A 14,219-nucleotide genomic window follows, 5' to 3' on the forward strand; every position below is an offset into this window, starting at 1 on the left:
ACGCAAGACATGAACACTGTAAAACATCTGAAGTCCGTGAATGAAGTCCGAGTCCGTCATTCTGCTATGAGAAATCCAGCCAGCGTTAACGCCATACGTAGTTCTAGCTCGCAACCGACGCGCATGTTGCAAGCATGTAGACTAAATACGACACTGGCTTGCTGTCGTGGTGCGGGCAGCTTAATCCCGCTGCAGAGATCACGGGATTACGCCACGAGACATGACGTGGCGAAGGAGGGCAGGGCGCACTGTCGCGGTGCGGGCAGCTTAATCCCACTCCGGAGACCACGGGATCACGCCATGTGACATGACGTCGCGCACGAGGGCGCCTTAGTGCCCGTGCTCGCCGCGCATTACGCGTGTGTGGCACCACCTGTTGCGGGAACGAGTGAACAGTCACGCTCTCTGAGCCGCTGGCTACCTTAGTTGCCCCAACTCGTGGCAGTTAGAACATCATGTTTGATGAGTGCAAGTTCAATTTTGCACGATCAGTGTTTTCAGAACACATGCTGATTTCGACGGAGAAAATCATTTTGTTCTAGGTGGTGCACCATGTTCTAGAAGTCAACTAAGAGCTATACAGGACGACAGCTGTTTGAATGAATTCTACTTTCCTTTTTTAAAAAAAATTGGGACTAGCCTGTACTGTACTTTTTGCAGTGAAGGGGAACTCACTTCTTCTCAAAGAATCTGCGGTAAATCGTGATCAACAAAAGGAGCTGATTCAGTTATAAATTCTGTAAAGAGTTTGACTAGCAACAGCCTTGCCGCAGTGGATACACCGGTTCCCGTGAGATCACCGAAGTTAAGCACTGTCGGGCATGGTCGGCACTTGGATGGGTGACCATCCAAGCCGCCATGCGCTGTTGCCATTTTTCGGAGTGCACTCAGCCTCGTGATGCCAATTGAGGAGCTACTCGACCGATTAGTAGCGGCGTCGGTCAAGAATGCCATCATAACGACTGGGAGAGCGGTGTGCTGACCCCATGCCCCTCCTATCCGCATCCTCCACCGAGGATGACAAGGCAGTCGGATGGTCCCGGTAGGCCACTCGTGGCCTGAAGACGTAGTGTAAAAAGTTTGACTGTATTCTGGCGATCCCTGTGGGCTTATTAAGTTTAAGCGACATACGCTGCTTTCAATACCAGTAGTACAGATTACTGTGCTATTCGGGAGGGGAAGAGTTCAGATTCCGATCCGATCGGCCCGATTTAAATTCATCTACATCCAAATCTGCAACAACCCACCATACAGTGTACGTGTCGCAGCTAGTAACTCCCTTTTGTGTAACACTCGCAATTGCATGGAGGTAACAACAACTGTCTATGTGTCTCCTTATGAGCCCTCATTTACCTCACCTATCCTTTTAGTTCTTATGCGAGATGATCGTTGGTGACAGTGGAATAGTACTACAGTCTGTCGCCAATGTCGAATCTCTAAACTTCCTCAATAGCGTTTCGCGAAAAGAACGTCCTCTTCTTTCAAGCGATTCTCATTTGAGTTTCGGATTATTTACGCTATACTCATGGATTGACCGAGCCCACCAGAAGCAAATCTAGCAATAAGCCTTTGAATTGCTTGGGCGTCTTTCATTAATCGAGTTTGGTGGGGATCCCAAATACCCGAGTTGTATTTAAGAATGGGTCCAACAAGTGTTTATTTCTCGGTCCCCTTTATATTAGGGTCATTCAAAAATAAAGAAGGCTGAGGCTGCAAGATGAACACTGCTGAAGGGCTGTAAGAGCGCCGAGGCCCCAAATTTGCTACTGGAAGGACGTGGGTGTACAACCGCGTGTCAACAGAAAGAGCACGTGCACGCTTCGAGCGTCTTCTTCACTTGGTTCGTGCTGAAAGCAGAGGAATGGAGGCTTCAAAGGAAGAGGAAAGGGTTTTAGTGCGTTTTCTTCCAGGGGAAGGACTGCGAGTGAAGTCCTCGAAGGTGTTCTTTAAGTTTTTTAAAACAGATGACAATCTGATGGGGCCAAGTCGAACGATGACAGTGAACCCATGGAGTCTGATGGTTGCAGTTCTATAAGGGTCTTGCGGTACCTTTCAGAACCTGACCTTCAACATTCCAGAACACTGTGAGCATGACTGACTGCTGATGACATGGTCTTAAACCCCTTTGATGTTGGTGAGCGTTTTTGGCGGAGCTCCATTGTTGCTCTCTTGTTTTCAGGATCAAAATGGTGAACCCAGCTTCCATCACCTGTCTTATTACTGAAGTTGATACGATCATCAGCGTACACGGCTTTCATTCTTCTGTGGATTTCAGTTGGAGGCACGTTTTCTGCGTTTAGAAACTCTATTACAGCACGCTGTTTCTCACACACCGACATAGTTACGTTACACACAATCAAGTCACACACTACAATTCGGAGCCCTCCAGCGCAGAGGATTGCAACTTGCGTCAGCGAAGTGGAAAAAACCGGCCGAGTAATATGCATGACATGTACAGCCTCAGCTGATATTAATAACACAATAAAAAATTTGGACGCATTACTTTTCATCACGCCCTGGCGCAGCAGTCTAGCGCTGGAGAGTGATTGCTTACAGCTGCTTTGTAGCAATAATTGTCAATGCAGAAGACGCTCTGATAATGGTAGTCCGCTAGACAAAGTGATGCGCTGTTACCACATCTACAACGGACGACTATAATTTCCTCCTTTCCCTTTGAAATCGTGAATTATGAGTGGAAAGAACGACTGTCGGTAGGTTTTCGTATGAGTTCGAATTTCTTTCTCTCGGTAGGAATATAGGCTGATGTAATATTTTACGTGACTCTTCTTGGAACCCACGCTGGCAGAATTTTAACTGTTAACCTCTCGGAGATGCGTAACACTTCTGCTGGAGTTGGATGAGCACCTCCCTCACGCTCTCGCGCTTAATGAAACGAATCCGTGTCTAGACTGATAACGCATCTTCTCTATCTGTTCTTACAGCCATTTTTTTCGTGAAAAAGTTTTATTGCCTGGAATTTTTGCAATGGATACCAACGCGTTAAACCCATTTTACACATATCTGTCAATTAAAAGATAAATATTCAGAAGAAAATCTGATCTTACATGTATGAAACTTGGGACAGAATGAAATCGTGATGGATGATGCTCAGATAAAGTGAATCCAATCTCCACTGCAAAATTTCGGAGATTGTTGAGGGAAATTGTATGAGTATTGTGCTATAAAGGACCCCGTCGTCAGCTAATAGTCGCAGAATAATAATGAAATTATTATTTATTCGACTTGATACCCGAACTTACTTCGTTCCTGCGAAAATACCTCATAACAGTAAAATGTAACCAACAAACTGTGCAATACAAAACAAAACCTAGACGAAACATATACGCCTTTTATCAAAGTGTGTTCAGTCTGTCTTCTCAGCGCACAGTACAGTAAGTAACAAATGCAGATCTGTTTCCTTACAGGTATTGTTCAAATGTCGGCCGTCATGTTCACGGCAGAGTGTAGACGATGCATACATCTGCGACAGTCCTTGAATCAGGTAAAAATGAGTATCGATGGGAGTCGTTCATTACAGTCACGTTGGGTTACCGAACTGGCCGTGGAACATGACCACTCCAAGCAATTGATTGCTGTCAAGCTGTACATAAATGTGGTTCCTAAGAGCCAGTGCAAAGTGTGTTAGCGGCCCGGCAAGTTGAACCATATAAGCTGACGAGTTCACAGCGGAATATCTTCTAGAAACTGAGGGAGGTTTCACTAGGCAAGGCCTACACCTAAACAGGACTGGGAATGGAAGATTGATAGCTGATTCATGAAAGTATAAGGGGTAGATCTCGGGCCACACATGGTCAAATACCTGTTGTCATGGGTAGGAAAAGTAAGTCTTTTTTAGGATAAATCCAGGCAACAGGTTCCCCTACCTAAAGAATATCTCCAGCACTTTAAAAAATACTAAAACAATCACTCACAAGACAGATTTTAAGGCTCCAAATATCACATATACCAGATGTCACAAAGAAAAACAAAGAACTGGAAAGTGTAACATGGGGAATTTGACAGACATAACAATCCTCCATCAACACATGCAATCAATAAAAAATAAAAGCCAACTATTACAAGTTCAGCTCCAATCTTTGAACTGCACAGTAGTTTGTGTTACTGAGCACTGGTATAGAAAGACAAAAATCCAACATGTAGTGTTATCATCGTATGAAAGGACAAATTCTTACTGCAGAACTGCTTCAAGGAGGGGAGGATCATGCATTTATATTAGAAAGGGAACACAGTTCAAATCAAGACTTGACCTCATACTGCAAGTGAAGACAAACACTGAAATATCATCTATTGGATTAGCAGGGCTTGATATCACAAAGAAATTAATCATTTTATGTGTGAATAGATCTCCCAGAGGTAGAGTGGAAACTTTTTTCAATAAATTAACAGAAGATACAGTCTCAAGTACAAAGGTCACCATATGTCTGTGTGAGGACATTAACATCAACACTAATATCATAAATGAATCCAGCAGCACCCTCATAAATATCCTTGAAAGTTTTGGTATGTCCCTATTGGTCAATAGTGCAACAAGAGTTACTATAATGACTGCATTAGAAATTGACCATGTGGCCACAAATATGGACCGGGAAAATGTGATGTAGCTGTAAAGGATCTCGGACTATCAGACCATCTCTGTCAAATAACAACAGTAAAATCACGCATCAAATCATTCTCTAAACTGCAAGCCTACAAACGACATCTATCAGAAATCCAAATAAAAGATTTTTCAAAGGAACTAGCAAAACAGAGCTGAGATGAAGTGTATAAGGAAACCAATGTAAATATGAAATTCTCTAAATTCTCTACATTATTTAAATTGTTATTTTCTCTGCTCGTGATGACTGGGTGTTGTGTGGCGTCCTTAGGTTAGCTAGGTTTAAGTAGTTCTACGTTCTAGGGGACTGATGACCATAGATGTTAATTCCCATAGTGCTCAGAGCCAAATTGAACTTTGAAAAGGCATTTCCAAAAGTATGCATGTCTATATCAACAACTCACAAAAACAGATGGATAACTTCAGGTATTAAGAAGTCCTCTCAAACACTTAAATACCTCAATTCCATGAAAAAGAGTCGCAATGATCCAGAATTCGTAAATTTCTATCATAGTTACAAAAAGGATAGGAAGGAGCTGATTGCAGCAAAAAAGTCATTTAAAGACAAAAATAATATATAATGCAGAGAACAAAAGCAAATCAGTCTGGGATGTTATGGAAAAGGAAACGGGGAGAGACAAACAAACGCAGAATAACATACTGCTAATGGAGGAGCATAAGGTAATAAATGATCCACAACACGTAGCAAACTATGTAAATGAGCATTTTTCAAGTATTGCTGAGAAGTTACAGCAAAAATTGCCCGAAAGAAATGTAACACCTGTAAGTAATGTTGCACTAAATATAATGATGCTACTTCCAACCACAGAGAATGAAGTCAATAAAACTATTTAGAAACTAAAAAATAAAAAGTCAGTTGGCTTAGATGCAGTACCAATGTGTGTACTGAAACAATGCATAGAAATTATACAAGGCCTCTTATCAAATATAATAAACCAATCCTTCACATCAGGGATATTTCCAGAGCAGTTAAAACAGACAAGAGTTGTACCTTTTCTTAAGAACACCATTTCCCTGGTGTCACCATTTTGAAAAATAATGGAAGCAACTATAAAAGACAGAATATACCTGAATATATACAATCTTCTAAACGAATCACAGTTTGGTTTCAGAAGTTGCAAAAATTTGGAGTCATCCATAGTAGAATTCAAAAAGGCTGTACTTAATGCTCTTGACAAAGATGAGTGTGTCACAGGCATATTTTTGGCTCTTACTAAGGTCTCTGATACAGCTGACCACAAGATTCTATTACATAAATTAGAAGTATTAGGAATAAGATTGGTAGCTAATGACTGGTTTCGACCATACCTAGCAAATAGGGTACAAAGAGTAAAGATAACACATACTTCAAATAGATCTAAACATTTAGTAAAACACTTACCAGAACCAAAATACATTAATATAGGGGTTCTGCAAGGTAGCATATTAGGACCAATAGTATTCCTGATATACATCAATGACTTTCCCAGTAGTGTTACTCACGGTGAAAAAATTCTCTTCGCTGATGACAGCAGTATTGAAGTCACTGAGAAAACAAGTGAACTCCTTGCATATAAAGCAAATGAAGATCTCAAGTAAGTTTACGATTGTTCAATAAGCAATAAAGTGACATTGAACAAAAAGAAAACTTATGCCATGAATTTCAGTTTGAAGAGGGAAAATGGCAATGTTAAATTAAATGTAGATGGTACGTTTACAGACTGTGTAACAAATGCAAAATTTCTAGGAATGAATATTGATTCTCAGTTGAAGTGGTGTGAACACACGAAGGTACTTGCAAACAGAATGTCATCAGCATGTTATGCCCTTAGAATCCTGTCATCTGTGTGTAACATGCAATGTCTTTTAGTTACATACTATTCATATGTACACTCAATTCTTAGCTGTGGCATTTTTTGTTGAAACAAATGCACAAAATATGAGCACAATTTTCAGACTCCAGAAGAGCTATGAGAATCATAACCAAAAATGGTAGTCTAGATCATTGTAAAGATCTGTTAAAAACAATGGGGATTGTAACTACTCCGTGTGAATACATTTGCCAGTCAGTTGTACACATCAAAAATAAAATTGGTATTTACTGCAGAAACAGTTCTGTCCATGACCATGGCACAGGAGCAAAACTCAACTTAGATTTGCCAAGGAAATATAAGCATACAACTCAAAACAGCATTTTGCTAAGGAATAAAACTGTACAATAAATTACCAAAAGAGATAAAAGAAATTTGCAAAAGTACACTTATTTAAAAAGGCAGCTAAAAAGTGCCTGTTATGCAATACATTTTATACATTGAAGAATTACTTAGATAAAGCAGAGTAGGGATTTGGTAAAGAAATGTTATACAAATAAATAATAATGATGATTATAAAACATCCAACATCCCACATAACACCTTCACATTATGTTTTTTCCTTTTCTAGAAGAACTTACTCCAATCTATGCACTGCACAATACTAACACCTCTTCTTTTTTCTGAATTCAACATCTCACTCATTATAGAGAGATGCTGACTCAGGTTTCAGGATAGAAAATGGGAAGTTGTGGTACAGAAAATGGCCCAGAGATTACCAGCGTGTGTGTGTTTGCGCGTGTAGTGAGTGAATGCTTTTCATTTATTATAACGTTGTTCTACCAAGAACCGACGGATGATTCTGTTAATATGAATGAAGTGTTATGAACAATGTGTGTATAGTATGTGCAGTGACTGATAGTAAGATATGAGCGAACAATGTGGCATTACATTATTTAATAAGTTATTTGTAAAAAAAGTATTGTATACCAGGAGTAGATCTAATGATTGTCTAATTAGAAGTCTGTGAATGTATGCGTATACGAATCAGCTTATTATAAATGGGTCTAAATTTGTAAATACTTTGACATGTCCAATGACCTAGTAAAAAGAGATCCACGGATGAATAAAGCTGATACTACTACTAATAATAAACAGAAGGTTTTATACCTGACCCCGTTCAGTTAACCGAAGTACTTAACGTTCAGTCACATAGTCATTGACAGTATCCTCCCCTTACATTCACAGCGACTTCAGCTACCGCGTATGGATTTTCCTCATCCCGTACATGGCTACTCCTAGTGTTTGACATCATCCCCTCTCTCGAAAGCATGGCCGCCTATGTAAACAACACGAATGGTTGGAAATTGTGGTTTTCTGCACGATACTGTAAGAACCAACATGTATACACCCCTCGAAGTGGCATGTCTGCTGTCTGCAATACCTGCATCTTCTATGGACGAAACGGGTGCCGTTGGATTCTGAAAACCTGTTTGGCTTGCGTTCAGAGATCGTGCAACGCGCCCACTACTGGTGGCAGGATTGTCACAAATCGCGCGCAACACATTCTCTTCCAGATCGGATGGTTCGGCGGATCTCACACCGCCGTCATCTTCCATTTCAACATGCCAGTCACCTTTTTCTTGTAGGAGCCTTAGTACAGATGCAAAAGTTCTTAGATACACCTTCAGACATATTTATAAGAATACTTACGTAGCGAGATAATCTGAAAGAGATCATATTGGGTTAAGATCTATTGAATTTGAAGAACGGATTCCATGTGCCACTAGGTACATAAAAGTACATATCGTTGCTAAGTTAATGTTGGATGCAACGAAATTGCGATCTGGTGGAGGTCCCGGGCCCGAAAGTCACCAGACAGAAAGTGCGGGCAACTTCATTGTCCAAGTTGAGAGGGTAATCATATCCGATTTCACAAGACGGAGTTGTCATGGGCTGCTTATGTTAGTGTTCTTGTTGTTGTTGTTGTTGCGGTCTTCACTTAGAATATTGGTTTGATGTGGCTCTCTACTCAAGTCTATCCTCGACAAATACGTTCATTTCTGTATGACTTACTGTAGACTGAATCCATTTGAATCTCTATACTATGGTCTAGCTTTACGTCCTCCTGCAATTTTTACCCTTCACACTTCCCTCCACTGACGAGTCGTTGATGCCGCAGAATGCATTCGGTCAACCAATCTCTTCTTTTAGTCAAGTTGTGTATACATTTCTTTCTTCACCAGTTCAGTACGTATATCCGCTATCAGACCTATAGAACCACACAATGCCGACTGCCATATAGCGTCTTGCAGATGCGGTATGGAGGACCATGGAACCAGCATATCACTCTCTCGGCCGTTGTCGTCTTTCCAAACCTTAGAGCCGCTAATTCTCAAACATGCAACTCCTCAGGTGGCATCACGAGACTGAACGGATCCTATTCCAATTCTCACGGCAAGTAAAAATCCTGCAGTACTAGAAACTGAACCCGGATCCTCTGCAAGGTAATCAGATTTGTTGGCCACTCAGCTACAGAGGCAGATAGCAGTTCGATGGTACCTCTTCATTACTTATCTGATACACTCAAGTAATCTGCAGCATATGTTTGTAACACCACATTCGAATGCTTCTATTCTCTTCTTTTCTTAAATGTTTATAGCTAAGTTTCACATTTGTTTAAGATTACACTCCATAATATACGTTCGCAAATCACTTTTAACATTTAAATTTATAGTTCTTCTTCCGAAATGTTTTTCTTGCCATTGAAAGTCTACATATTATATACTATTTACAGGAGCCATTGTCAGTTATCTTTCTGTTCAAATTATAAAATCCATCGACGACTTTTGGTGTCTGATTTTCGTAATCTAGTTCCCAATGCAACAAGTGATTATACTCTACTTTTCAATTACCTGTTATTTCCTATTGTTGATATTCATCTGACTAAGTCTTTTCATGACACTGTCTATTCTGTTTAACTGATGGTGGTGGTGGTGGTGGTGGTTAGTGTTTAACGTCCCGTCGACAACGAGGTCATTAGAGACGGAGCGCAAGCTCGGGTTGGGAAGGATTGAGAAGCAAATCGGCCGTGCCCTTTCAAAGGAACCATCCCGGCATTTGCCTGAAACGATTTAGGGAAATCACGGAAAAACTAAATGAGGATGGCTGGAGACGGGATTGAACCGTCGTCCTCCCGAATGCGAGTCCAGTGTGCAAACCACTGCGCCACCTCGCTCGGTGTTTAACTGATGTTCCAAGTCAGGTATAGCCAGTCCAAAACCAAACCGAAGCTAGTCCAGCGAACAGAGCAGAATCGCGAACGGCTGACAAGTACGGTGCGTGACAAAGAGGACGCGAACTGGCTGGCGCTCGTGTTTAATCAGCCGACGAGCCTCTGACCTCTCTCATCGAACGTGTTTGCCACGACCCCCTGAGCAACTCGCACGTTAATGCTGTGCGTCTGCCCCTTAACTCAGTGCTTCTCGGCGTTTTCAACTTGGCACCCAATTGCTGTAGTGGAATGTTGGCCAACGCGTACAGCCTAAAAGTTAAAAATATTCAGAGTTTAAACAGACACCAACTTCAACTACACTACTGCCCATTACAATTGCTACACCACGAAGATGACGTGCTACAGACGCGAAATTTAACCAACAGGAAGAAGATGCTGTAATATGCAAATCATAGCTTTCCAGAGCATTCACACAAGGTTGGCGCCGGTGGCGACACCAACAACGTGCTGATATGAGGAATGTTTCCAACCGAATTCTCATACACTAACAGCAGTTGACCGGCGTTGCCTGGTGAAACGTTGTTGTGATGCCTCGTGTAAGGAGGATAAATGCGTACCATCACGTTTCCGACTTTGATAAAGGTCGGATTGTAGCCTGTCGCGACTGCGGTTTATCGTATCGCGACGTTGCTGCTCGCGTTGGTCGAAATCCAATGACTGTTAGCAGAATATGGAATCGGTGGGTTCAGGAGGGTAATACGGAACGCCGTGCTGGATCCTAACGGTCTCGTATGACTAGCAGTCGAGATGACAGGCACCTTATCCGCATGGCTGTAACGCATCGTGCAGCCACGTCTCGATCCCTGAGTCAACAGATGGGGACGTTTGCAAGACAACAACCATCTGCACGAACAGTTCGACGACGTTTGCAACAGCATGGACTATGAGCTCGGATGCCATGGTTGCGGTTACCCTTGACGCTGCACCACAAACAGAAGCGCCTGCGATGGTGTACTCAACGTCGAACCTGGGTGCACGAATGGCAAAACGTCATTTTATCGGATGAAACCAGGTTCTGTTTACAGCATCAAGATGGTCCCATCCGTGTTTGGCGACATTGCGCTGAACGCACATTGGAAGCGTGTATTTGTCATCGCCATACTGGCGTATCGCCCAGAGTGATGATATGCGATGCCATTGGTTACACGTCTCAGCCAGCTCTTGTTTGCATTGACGGCACTTTGAACAGTGGACGTTACATTTCAGATTTGTTACGACCCGTGACTCTACCCCTCATTCGATCATTGCGAAACCCTACATTTCAGCAGGATAATGCACGACCGCATGTTGCAGGTCCTGTACGGGCCTTTCTGGATAGAGAAAATGTTGGACTGCTGCCCTGGCCAGCACATTCTTCAGATCACTCACCATATTAGTGACAAAATAGTGTTTCATAAGAAAGGCTAGGTGCAACGCTTTACGTATTCAGGTTACAAGCCAGCAGGAAAGAGCCTCTGAAGGGTGAAGTTGCGAAAGTCTAAAGTGACTAGGAGAACTGACAGCGAAAGAGAAACAAATACACATGATGTCATAGCCACCCCTACCACAGCAGAAACCAGGGGAAGTGCCAACATAAATCTCCCATCCTTCTTAACAAATAGCTGATTGATGGTGAGTGCTGATTGGCAACCGCCCAGCCCTTGTGTTAGTTGCAACTATACAGTGAGAGTGGAAGCTATGGAGAATGAACATCGGCACGTCTAGTTGTCTGCAATTATCTACGGAACCGCGAGTCCAGCTGCATTGCTAACTTCCGAGGCGACATTGATGAGGTACGGAGGCTTCCCTTACCCTGCAGGCATGCTGCGGGCTTGACCTGCGTCACCTGTCCGTCCTTCGAGTGGGTGGGCACCGCTGATGCTCATCCCCTTCCTGTGTGGACACCGATGCAGCTGTCTCCTGTTTCTAAACAGCGACTGAGAGGTGACCGCTACAAGCCAGTGAATATTTCAGGTGGACCTGGGTTTAGCCTACGGAGTTCAAATCTTCAACGTCCACGAGAGCGCTTTGGAGATCGGTGCACAGAACTGAAGGCTGCCGGAATTCTCGTGTCGACGGCCACCTTGTGATGAAACAGTTGCCACCTGATGCTTCACTGTGCTGGCGGTACTGGAAGTCGACCTCACGTTGGCATTTCGATGCACGAACAGTTCGACGACGTTTGCAGCAGCATGGACTATCAGCTCGGTGACCGTGGCTGCGGTTACCCTTGACGCTGCATCACAGACAGGAGCGCCTGCGATGGTGTACTCAACGACGAACCTGGGTGCATGAATGGCAAAACGTCATTTTTTCGGATGAATCCATGTTCTGTTTACAGCGTCATGATGGTCGCATCCGTGTTTGGCAACATCATGGTGAACGCACATTGGAAGCGTGTATTCGTCATCGCCATACTGGCGTGATGGTATGGTGTGGCATTGGTTACACGTTTCGGTCACCTCTTGTTCGCATTGACGGCACTTTGAACAGCGGACGTTACATTTTAGATGTGTTACGACCCGTGGGTCTATCCTTCATTCGATCCCTGCGAAACCCTACATTTCAGCAGGATTATGCAGGACCGCATGTTGCAGGTCCTGTACGGGTCTTTCTGGATACAGAAAATGTTCTATTGCTGCCCTGGCTAACACATTCTCCAGATCTCTCAAGATGGTTCAAATGGCTCTGAGCACTATGGGACTTTGAAAACATCTGGTCAATAGTGGCCGAGCAACTGGCTCGTCACAATACGCCAATCACTACGCTTGATGAACTGTGGTATCGCGTTGAAACTGCATGTCAGCTGTTCCTTATACGCCAACCAAGCTCTGTTTGACTCAATGCCCAGACGCATCTAGGCCGTTATTACGGCCAGAGGTGGTTGTTATGGGTACTGATTTCTCAATAGCTATGCAGCCAAATTGCGTGAAAATGTAATCACATGTCAGTTCTGGTACACTATATTTGTCGAATGAGTACCCGTTTATCATCTGCATTTCTTCTTGGTGTAGCAATTTTAGTGACCAAGAGCCATGAGATTTTAATTGCCATCTAGTAAAAACTGCGCTGAAATGAGCAGGACACAGTACCGTACCAAGCCATAATAGATATCAAAATAAAGTGTGGCAGTCATTTTATGAATTGGAGTATAGCGTACTAACTTTCTGCATTTAAAGCGAATAATGTTGGAACAATACATCTCGAGTTGGTTTAAGCATACAGCAACAATGCTGCACCAAATGGCACATATACAAATTTTAATGGCGAAGAACAATGAGCAGACGGTCTGTCTGAGAAAAAACGGAAAACGCAAAAGAAGTGGTGGCCCTGGTGCTCGACACAGGCGTATCACAGCCGAGGCGATAATGGTAAAAGTGAAACACGGTGAAGAATCAGTTTTCAACGTCTTTTACGGCATTTTGAACATGACAAAAGTCGCTGCCCGCTAGAGTCCACGACTACTCTCACCCATTCAAAAATCCCGCGGCACCGAGATAGCAGCGGAAGTGTTGCAGCTGTGTAAGATTAACTCAGGTTTATTCAGTAGCCCCCTAATCGCTGTAGGGAGAGCTGACCGTATTACTATGACCGCGAAGGAGCAAAGGAGTAAAGCAAGGACAAGAGGGTTCACAACCGCTGGAAGGGACGTAGGCCCAAGCATTGTCGAGTAAGGTAATGCTGAGTGTCTTTTCGGGCCTGCCGTGCTGTGATGCTAACGCATTATGCTCGTAAGGAGCAATCCGTCACAGGAGCATACTACTGAAACCTCCTGGCCAAGTTACTATCATTAGCGTTATTATATTTTGCATCATTCCCGCATTTTCTCCTGATGTTACGCTCAGTAGCTTCTTCTTCTTTCTTCGGATGAAGAAACCAGTGCGCTGCAGACATTATCAAAATGAAGACGAGCTAATTTAGGAGGTTGAACGTTTCCTAAAGAGTCAAGATGTAGACTTCTATATGTAAGGTTATGGCTGGTGCCAGCATTCGGGCATGTATATTTGCACCGAGGTGAGATAATTTTTCGGGCAGCCTGGATTTGAACGCGGAAATCCATTCCGGCTGATACACTCTCTGGAGGAAATGATATTGGTTTTCGCCGGACAAGTTAAAAAAAAATGGCTCAAATGGCTCTGAGCACTATGGGACTTAACATCTGTGGGCATCTGTCCCCTAGAACTTAGAACTACTTAAACCTAACTAACCTAAGGACATCACACACATCTACGCCATAGGGAGGATTCGAACCTGCGACCGTAGCAGTCGCACAGTTCCAGACTGAGCGCCTAGAACCACTCGGCCACCGTGGCCGGCCCGGACAAGTTCATGTAACAGCTGTTTTTAATGTTTACAGCTCATCTTTCAATCTTATACGGATTAGAGGTAGGCTACGGTGCAGATGCTTAAATAAGTGCACTGCACATACGAGGGGACTTCAAAAGGTAAGTTACACATTACTATGGCAGCCCAATTTCTGTTGAATGCTGCACTACACTTTAAAGTCACACAGATACAA

The 14,219-nt window shown here is 43.2% G+C and overlaps 1 protein-coding gene and 1 pseudogene across 1 annotated transcript in view; one reads left to right on the forward strand and one right to left on the reverse strand.

Moving 5' to 3' along the window:
• The window catches only part of LOC126298384 (inactive phospholipase C-like protein 1), a 1,421,164-nt gene that overhangs the window by 791,222 nt on the left and 615,723 nt on the right, over positions 1 to 14,219 (reverse strand). The window lies entirely within an intron of this gene.
• LOC126299695 (5S ribosomal RNA) lies at positions 755 to 872 on the forward strand (annotated as a pseudogene).

The sequence above is a fragment of the Schistocerca gregaria genome, chromosome X (assembly GCF_023897955.1).
Source record: "Schistocerca gregaria isolate iqSchGreg1 chromosome X, iqSchGreg1.2, whole genome shotgun sequence".
Classification (NCBI taxonomy): Eukaryota; Metazoa; Arthropoda; class Insecta; order Orthoptera; family Acrididae; genus Schistocerca; species Schistocerca gregaria.